This window comes from Pongo pygmaeus, chromosome 12, assembly GCF_028885625.2.
Source record: "Pongo pygmaeus isolate AG05252 chromosome 12, NHGRI_mPonPyg2-v2.0_pri, whole genome shotgun sequence".
NCBI classification, from domain to species: domain Eukaryota; kingdom Metazoa; phylum Chordata; class Mammalia; order Primates; family Hominidae; genus Pongo; species Pongo pygmaeus.
In genome coordinates this window covers 474561-484607 of record NC_072385.2, presented here as the reverse complement: position 1 = coordinate 484607, position 10047 = coordinate 474561, and the positions used below count along the sequence as shown (strand labels likewise).

Here is a 10047-nt window from a genome sequence, read left to right as displayed (position 1 = left end):
CGCGGGGAGCCCCGGCCGGAATTTCACGGACAGACACCGGCAGAGAGAGGCCCGCGGGCTCCCGTGCACCTCAGTCGGCCTGTGCACTGGGCGCAGGTGAAACCAGGAGGCCCTTAGAAAGACCTACCACCTCCACCCCGTTATGAACACGCATGAGCTCGGGGCCCAAGGTCCCGGGGTAGCCCGCGCTCCGAAGCCGAAAACCACAGGGACCAGGGCCTTGTTGGGTGGGTGGGTGTAGGGCCAGATTGGAGGGTAAAGAGGGGCTTTGGGGCTGGCTCTCTGAGGTTCTCCAGTAATTCTATGGAAACTGGATGCCGCTGTCTTGACTCCCAGTTTTCAGGCAGAAACCACCCTGAAGGGTGGAGTGTGGAACTGAACTTCCATGACAGTTTTGAGTTTTCCAGGCCCTCTCCGTGAAGGCGGCAATGCCTGTGGATGTCGCCGTTGCCGTGATAGTCTCACACACGCAGGGGTGTGGATCTCATTCCTTTTCATGTAGAAAACGAGAGCGAAACTACAGAGAAAAGAAACGTCCCGTGCATCACGGCCTGACCACGGATTCCTGTTTCCTGCAACAAGGGAAGTCTCCACTGTGGCCTGTTTGGAAACTGGAAAGGAGAGCGAAGACAGGATGCTGCTTTTCCACGCTTCGCTGGAGGTTTCTGGGTCCCCACAGAGCTCGGGAAACAAACAGTCAACATGGTCACGCTTTCGGGGGCCAGAGACACGTGAGCAACAGGCCCCCTTGCAGAGGGCAAAGGGGTGGGCCTGAGTGTGACTTCTGTGTGGACGGGACTATCCCCCTCGCGATCTGTTGCAGGCTCAAGGTGGGGCTATCTCATCTGTGAACCATGTGGATGAAAAACGGACAATCACCTCTCTGGGCAATTCGCTCATTCCTCGGGAGGCGGAATTCGTCCGAATCGCTCCGGGATGAAGTGACCCAGGCGGGCGATCCGGAGGGCCCGTGAGCGCCCCGCAGGCAGACGTGGCTGTGGGCCAAGCACTTAGCCTGCACTGGGCACCCAACATTTTCCGGGAGCGCGAGGTCCTGCTGGTCCTGGAGGCAGAAGACCGCTTTTCTCTCTGCCTTGCTCTCTCTGTCTCTTGCTCCCTTTCTCTCTCTGTCCTTCCCTTCCTCCCTCCCCCCTCCCTACCTCCGTTCCTCCCCCCTCCCCACTTTCTCCTTTCCAATGTCCCTCTGTCCATCTGTCCTTTTCTCGCTCCATTCCTCCTTTTCTCTCTGTTTCTGTTCCCTCCCCATCTCTATTTTTCAACATTATATGATCCCATTGTGTGTATCTGTGTGTTAACATTTTTAGCAATAAAGTTCATTTTCATTAAGATATGTATATTGTTATTTAGACACGTTATTTATCTATGTGCATTTGTTTAATAGATATAAATTTATTTCAGAGTTATTCTACAGCATAGTGTAAGCATAACTCATAAGCCGTGTCAACCCAAAAATTGTGTGACTCGCGTTACTGTGATTCTTTTATACTGCAGTGCTCGAGAATAAAATCTCTATATCTCCAATTTATATCTGAGTATTACCATTGAATTGGCCCCGTTTCCTGTAGTGACAGAACACTATTCCCGGACTATGACAAGAGCTGCGGACTGTGGGGAGGTCAGGGTTAGGATGATGCAGAAGTGAAGATAAGACATTCTCTTTTTCACATCTTTATTAAATACAAATTCCACATGAAAGAAATTTTAAATTCCAAATAACATTAATGTTTATTTCATTATTACATAAAGTGAAAATTATAAAGCAACCAAACAAGTCATTAATACACTTAGATAATGAAAGATTGTATGATCTCAGTACAAAATACAAGTAGAATATATGTCAAATATAACAAAATACACTGTATTGCAGTATGTGATGAAATCTGCATATCCTGCAATATAGTACAATCAATTGATATGTATAAAATACAATAAAATATAAATTTAGGATGTTTAAAATGAAATAAAACATGAGGCAGATGAATAAATAAGTACAATAATTTACCATTTAATATATCTTGACTTAAATTTTAAGTAGAAATATTAAAAGTAAATAGCTTGCATAGTAATTTTACTATGCAAACTGTAAAAATGTATAGACATTTTCCCACAGGGAGTGCTACTAATGGTTTGTGGATATTAGTACTCCATGGGTTCAGGATGGAAGAGTGAGAGCCTACAACCTTTTCTGAATTAAAAGAGAAGCAATTTCTTGGTAAAGCGGCTCATGCCTGTAACCCCAGCACGTTGGGAGGCGGAGGCTGGCAGATCACTTGAGTCGAGGCCAACCTGGCCAAAGTGACAAAACTCTACTAACAATACAAGAAAAAAAAATTAGCCAGGCATGGCGGTACATGCCTGTAGGCCCGGCTACTTGGGAGGCTGAGGCATGAGAATTGTTTGAACCCAGGAAGCAGAGGTTACAGTGAGCTAAGATTGTGCCACTGCACTCCAGCCTGAGTAACATAGCAAGACTGTCTCAAAAAAAAAAGAGCATATAATTTTATATTTACTTTTCTACAATCTAAAATATGCAAATTCACAATTACAATCTAATATTTTTCTGATTATATAGAAATGCACGACTGTCATCAGACATCCAAAAGGCATCAAATGTCTAACATGAAATATAAAATTTGTCTATAGCCTTAGCGGTCTGCAAAATGCAGGGCTCACCATTCTGAGTATACCGCTCAAGTTTCTTTCCTATGACTTCTTCAGGTTCTGTCATTTATTAACACAGTGCATCTAAAATTGTCACTGCTGGTCATCTGGAAGAATCTGAGAAGAAGCAGGTCCTTGTTCTCATTCCCAGAGCTGCATCTCTGCTGAATAGGGTCAGGGTGCTCCCAGCTTAGCCTTATCTGATCCACTGACAGGCTCAGTTATCTCCTGCCCAGGGAAGGGATGGGCTTCTCTATCCAGGGCTGAATCCCCAGGACCAGGCAGTGTGGCTGGGACAAGCCAGCTGTCAGCAGGGAAGACATAAGCTGCCTGGGTGGCCATGGAATACAAAGTCTGCACCTGGGCACACAGAGGCCCCCGGAGCCGAGTGAGCAGTGTCAGCTGCTCACAGGTCAGTGGAGAATGGATCTGCTGTGCCCACACCTGGGCTAGGTCTTGATAAACAGCCTCTGACATAGCTCGCACAGAGGTCACCAAGCTTTTTCGAAGTGACGGTGTTTGGACTCCTAGGGCCCGAGACCTATGCCGCTCGCTGCGCCCAGTGCGAACCCTGGAACGTCCCCTATGGTGGACATCACAGGTCTCCTGGATTTCACTGTTGTGCACGGCGGCGGAGGATCTTGATTTTTTATTCAACGTCAAGCTGCACTCCTCTTCTGGACAGTTCCCTGCAAAGAAAGCATGTGAGAGACTCACCAGAGCAGTCCCCACAGACCCTCATTTCCAGAACCCCCTGTGCACCCAGGTGAACCCCACTTGTCTCTCCCTCTCCTTCCTATCTCAGCACTGGAATGAAGTGAGGCTGAACCCCTTGTGAGTCCCCAGATATTCTCAGAGTGCTAGGATCTCAAAAATTTACTTGTCAATAAGTAACTCCCTTTCCGCTCCAGCCTCATATAAAAGTTTCCTGATTATTTGCTTTTTGGGGCAAACCAAAAACAAAAAAACCACCACCACCACCACCAACAACAAACACCAAGATTCTACCTGCTCTGTCTTGGCAGCTGTCCTTGGAACTGATTTTTCTTTTCCTGCAGTTTTCCCGATATGAGCTGGGCTCTGTTTCTGTGAACACAATGAGAGTTTGAGAAAGTGCCTCCAACTGAGCATCCTGAAATTCCTAGTCTGTCCTGGACACACAGGAGCTGAGGTTACCACCAAACCCCAGCTCTCTTCTGTTCTCCAGTGTCCAGGATATGTATGGCCCTGGCTGCCAAGGAGCTCCCAGTTTCCTTGCCAGGGGAGTCTGTGTTGCTGCCCTGTCCCTTCTCACCTTGAAAGAGCCAAATCTTACCTGATCCAACAGTGCTGTTCCCGGCCTTGAGCTTGGTTGCCTCAGAATTCTCCTTGTTTGGATTGGGCTCCGATCCTGCTGCAAAAGAAAGTTTAGATGACTCACCTCTCCCTAGGCAGAGTCCCATCGTCTATCTCTGATGCATTTTTGCAGATCAGTCTTTCATGTGAAGCTCTTCTGCCAGTGTCACGAGTGAACACATTTCTCAAAGTCCCATGAGGGCACTAAGCCATTTCCTATCCCCAAATCTCAAAATAAAACCCTGCCAAAGACACATAGCTGAGTATTCCTGATTCCAACCCTCCTTCCAGCCTCCACAGGGGCAGCCCAAGGCCTTACCTTGCCTTTGTGTGTGCTTCTCACTGGAATGGGAGAAGGCGATCTCGCCTTTTCCTTTGAATGGTTTCTCCTCATCTGAGCCCTTTTCTGTAAAGGAGATCTGTTGGAAAGGGGGCTAGTCAGTGGAGCACTGGATGGAGGAGCAGTGGAGATCGGCGTCTTCATTTCCCTTTCCCATGTTGAAGCTCAAGGGAAAGGTGCGCTCTCTCACACGTCCAAAGGCAGAGTGTGGGTTATTCTGCTAGACCTGCCTTTTATACCTCCCTCGGCTGGGCGTGGCTTACTCTTATTGGCTGAACAGTTTTCTCATTTCTGCCGCTTCTTAGAGCCTCAATCAGAAGTTTCTTGCTGTAGTTCTACTGGGGACCTAGACACAGTTAAGGGGAGACATTTTCAGGTCCTCTTATAGTTTCAAGAAAACAAAGAACTGGGAGCAGAGGGATCGGAAGATCGGGGAATCTTTTGTTTCAATTTCTGTCCCAGTTCCTACCTGGAAGGTTTTATGATCCTGTTCACCTTTCAAGATGCACAATTAAACATGCCTATATTGACATATGTTATATATTTTGCCCAGAAGGAGAATTTATTATACATAGTGTTAACATTGTGTGCATAGATATTATAATTTCTTAAATGCTTGGAAACAACAAATGTCAAATTCTGGTTGATTGTATTAGATCCACACATATATGATGAAATAAAAATGCAGAGAAAAAATAAATACCAAATGAAATGACCCTTCCTACCTTAAAAATGGGGAAGATAATTAGATCAAATGCAATAAAATTGAATTGATTAGGTTGAGCCAGTGCTAACCTAATCAGCCCCTGATTCCTGAGGTAGCAAAATATCTAGGTGGAAAAACTTTCCTCCTTTCTCACCTTTCCTCAGTCATCCTGGGAGCGCCATTGTGTTCTGTGGAATTTATTCAGCCTCCCTAGTAAAAGTGGACTTGGTCTCAAACAGGTAACCCAACTGATCACAAGAAAAACAGCCTAGATTCTGAACATTCAGCTACTGTCTTCACACCGCGGACACCACCTGAATCCCGTCAAAGCCCACATTATTTCTCAACATCCACCATATTCCAGGGCAGACTCTCAAAATTGCCTCTGTGAGACGGGACAAGGTGTGGTGGAGCTCCAGGTTCAGAATACCTGCCTCATCCCTTCCTACTCCGGTGGAGTCTCTCTGCTGGTCAGAGCCCTCCAACTAGCCTAGTCTATATCCAAGCAAGTGTCCCCTAAAAGGACCTTCTTGCCTCCCCCTCTGATGAGGAAAGCAGCAGGAATAAGACCTTCTATGTTAGGGAGTACTCAGCCTCCAGTCCTAAATGACTTGATTGACTGATGAACTGATTCCCTAAGGGGGAGAAAGACACGGGGAAGAGGCTGTGTTGGGTGAGTCTGTGTTTTCCCAGCTGTGCTGCCTGTGCAAACAGTGGAACGAGAAAAGAATTAGTGGTAGACAGACACTGCCTAGGGAAATTATCTGAATGTAAATGGAACTTATCATAATATGATATCGTTATATATTATAATACTATATCAAAATTTATTTGACATCTAAATAAATTTTGATATATTATGATATAATATATAAAATTTGGTCAGGTAATTTTATAAGAAAATTGAGTTAAATTTTATAACAATATTAACATGTAAACTCAATAGAAAGCTAGGAAAATTGTCTGCTCTTGTGTAAATGACTGCTTTTTGGATAACTCTGTAAAAGGTGTGAAGAGAGGTCTGCTACTTACTTGATAGTAAGTACTTGATAAGACATCGACTTCCACATCTTTGCTGTTTTTAACCATTGCCCTCTCAAGATATGAGAATATTTTACTCTAAGAAAGTATTTTCATAGATATCATAATAGAAATTTTGTTCATTTTAGTTAATAAATTATTATAACATTTAACGATTATTAATAATATATGTCATTGTTAAAATATACTCCTACAGACAACATATTACACATGTGTTTTGATGTGTCCTTTAATCTCAGGTAATTTTTTAAAATTTTTATTTATTAAATTCTATATATTTTAGATAAAAGAGACCTTGTAACTGCCATATGATGTACTTTCTTAGAAAGACAAATTCTCAGGCAAAACTCAAGCCTGGCTGGGTGCGGTGGCTCATGCCTGTAATCCCAGCACTTTGCGAGGCCAAGGCAGGTGGATCACCTTAGGTCAGGAGTTCAAGGCTAGCCTAGCCAACATAAGGAAACCCCATCTGTACTAAAAATACAAAAAAAAAAAAAAATTAACTGAATGTGGTGGCTCACGCCTGTAATCCCAGCTAGTTGGGAGGCAGGAGGATTGCTTGAACCCCGGAGGCAGAGGTTTTAGTGAGCCGAGATTATACCACTGCACTCCAGCTGGGTGACAGAGCAAAACTCCGTCTCAAAAAAAGAAAAAACTCAGGCTTATTTTTATCCAAATCTAGATTTTAAATAACATTTCTAGGTGTCCCCTTTCAATAAAAATCCAAACCAAAGCAAACAAAAAATTTCTAGGTAATTCCCATGAATATTAATGACTGTTAAATTGGGTACTTTTGTTTTTAAGAGAGGGATTTTTTATATGGATGTGTTGATGTGTCAAACACGTACAGTTAAAATTGTACCTTTTTTTGACAGAGCCTCACTCTGTCCCTCTGGATGGAGTGCAGTGATGCAATCATAGCTCACTGCAGCCTTGACCTCCCAGAATCTAGTGATCCTCCCAACTCAGCCTCCCAAATTGCTGTGACTACAAGTGTGCACAACTATGCCCAACTAACTTTTAAAAAATTGTTGTAGAGATAAGGTCTCACTATCTGGCCCCAGTGAGGTCTTGTTGTGTTGCCTAGGCTGGTCTCAAACTCCTGAGCTCTGGCTTCCAAAGTGATGAGGTTACAAATGTGAGCCACTGTGCACAGCCAAGATTAGACCTTTCAATGAGTGCACATCTCACCTCAAAAAAAAAAAAAAAGAAACTTATTAAAAGATGAAGTCTGAGTTAAAAATGGGTTCATATTAATGATTTTTAATTTGGTACTTCTATTGTTAAAAGAGGGATTGTTTATATGGGTGTGTTTATGTGTAAAAAGCTAGTTAAGGTCGAACCTTTATTTATTTTTTTTTGAGACAGAGTCTCACTCTGTCACCCAGCCTGATGTGCAGTGGCACAATCACAACTCACTGTAGCCTCAAACTCCTAGAGTCAAGGGATCCTGCTATGTCAACATTCCAAGTAGCTGGAACTACAGGTGTGCACCACCGTGCCTGATTAATTAAAAAAAAATTAATAAAGATGTGGTCTCACTATGCAGCCCAGGCTGCTCTCAAACTCCTGACCTCAAATGATCCTCCTGCCTTGTCATTCCAAAGTGATGGGATTGCACAGGCTTAAGACATTGTGCTCAGCCAAGATTTTACCTTCAATGAGCACACATTTTTTATCAGAAAAAATAATAATAAATAATAAAGTCTGTGTGAGAAATGAGTTGAAGTATAGATAATACAAAATTGGCATGTTATTAGTTGTTGTTGAGGCTGGGTAACAGGCCTATTGTACTGTTTCTTTTATTTTTGTGTATGTTTTAAATTTTCTGTAATAAAACATGTATAATAATACAAAGTTGATCTACAATGTTAGCTCTTAAGATCTTAGTGACTTTGGGGGAGCAAAAAGAGAGAAAGTGGTTGCCAGGGCATCAGTGAACCTGGTTCTATTTCTAGGTTACACACGTGTGTTCACTTTGTAATAATTCATTGAACTTTACCTGATTTCTTTGTACACATCTTTCTGCAAGAACGTTATACATATATACAAATTTAAATATTACTTATTTGCACAAAATTTTAACATCATATCTCAGAATAATAGCACTGTTTTGTATCGTTTTAAAGTGGGACATGTTTGTTCAGGGCATCATCAGATGGATATTAATATTCCAAGGTATTTACTTATGTCCTAACACTTTGGTGACCTTCTAGGTCTTCCCATGTTTACATCAATTTAGTAAGTAAGACAGTTTTAATTTTTTAGGGTATAGGCCAAGCACAGTGGCTCATGCCTACAGTCTCAGCTCTTTGGGAGGCCAAGGCAGGAGGATCATTCGAGTCCAGTATTTTGAGTTTTTTTAGGATGCAATTATTTTTCAGCAAAGTCCTCACCCAAGAGTGAGGTTCAGCAATGCAAGGGCACCTAGTGCATACTATGCATTTGGTATGAGTAGAACTGGATTGAATCAGGAATAAAATATGTAGCAGAGGTCAGTTCGGCAAGGAAAAGTAGGTAATGCAGGTAAGATCAGAAGAGCACAACCCAGCAGCAAATCTTTCCATTTATTTCAGGAACCCATTTGCCACTAGTTCACCGGAAGAGGCTGATTTAAACCATTCATTTCAGGAAACCATTTGCCCTTCACCGGAAGAGGCTGATTTAAACCATTCATTTCCGGAAACCATTTGCCACTAGTTCACCCGAAGAGGCTGATTTAAAGCAGCAGTTTGGGGGTTTGGTTGTACCCCATAGTCACCCAGAGAGCTTTAAACAGCACTGTGGCTTAGGTCCCACCGCAGGGATTCTGAATTCATTTATCCATTGCCTTTTGAGTTTAGGTAATTTTAAAAGCCTCCCTGGTGATTCGTGTGTGCACCCAGGGGGAACAACCCCTGGTTTGGGGTGAGAAATGTATTTGCTGCGCATGCATTCCTTGTGTGCAGCGGTGATTTACCCCATGCCCACTCCTGAGTTTGGGGTCTTAGAAAATACACTTGTCATGTTAAAAATCAAAAAACAACTTCAAGACACACTCAGCTGTTTGACTAAAATGCAGCAGGAGAAAATATCTTCTCAACAGGTGTATCTGGATGGCACTTGCTTTCAGAGTAAAAGATGGTTTCAAGCACAATATAGCACTTTTTTCCTACAGGCTTTCAAGGCCTTTTACTATCATATCCTTATGAATCACAGGAATAAAAAAATCATAGTTATATAACTGTCAAATATTGTATTAGGAAAAAAATTAAGGGCATGTCTTCCATGCTCAGGTATCCTGATTAAAATCAGTTAAGACCCATCTGCCCGGTGTGGTGGCTCACACCTGTAATCCCAGCACTTTGAAAGGCAGAGGCTGGAGGATCACTTGAGCTCAGGAGCTCAAGACCAGCCTGCTCAACGTAACAAAACCTCATCTCTGCCAAAAATACAAATATTATCTGGTTGTGGTAGTGTGCACGTGTAGTCCCAGCTACTTGGGAGGCTGAGGTGGGAGAATTGCTGGAGCACAGAATGTCAAAGCTGCAGTGAGCCACTGCACCCCAGCCAGAATGACAGGGAAAGAGATCCTGTCTCAGAAAAAATAAATAATTAAAGAGACCCATTCTTTCAGACACCCTCATTCTTCTACATAAAACACGAGGCTTTTGACTGAAATGTTTTAAGATGAACTGAAGATTCTCCCATAATCAGGAGCAGCAGATGGGGGTTGCTCCCTTCCTGTTCTTTGAGTTGAAGCAAGGCAGAGGTCTGGAGACTGAAACTGGTAAATACTCAAACTGGTAAATATATCAATTGCTTTCTTTTCATATGATGTATTAAGCTATTTTGCATTGCTATTTAAAAAACCTGAGACTGGGTAATTTATAAGAAAAGAGTTTGATTGGCTCATGGTTCTGCAGGCTGTACAGGAAGCATAGCACCAGGGTCTGCTTCTGGT

At 43.0% G+C, this 10047-nt stretch overlaps 1 pseudogene; it reads right to left on the bottom strand.

Moving 5' to 3' along the window:
- Positions 1–2856: 2856 nt before the first annotated feature.
- LOC129026051 (protein FRG2-like-2) lies at positions 2857–4514 on the bottom strand (annotated as a pseudogene).
- Positions 4515–10047: the final 5533 nt, after the last annotated feature.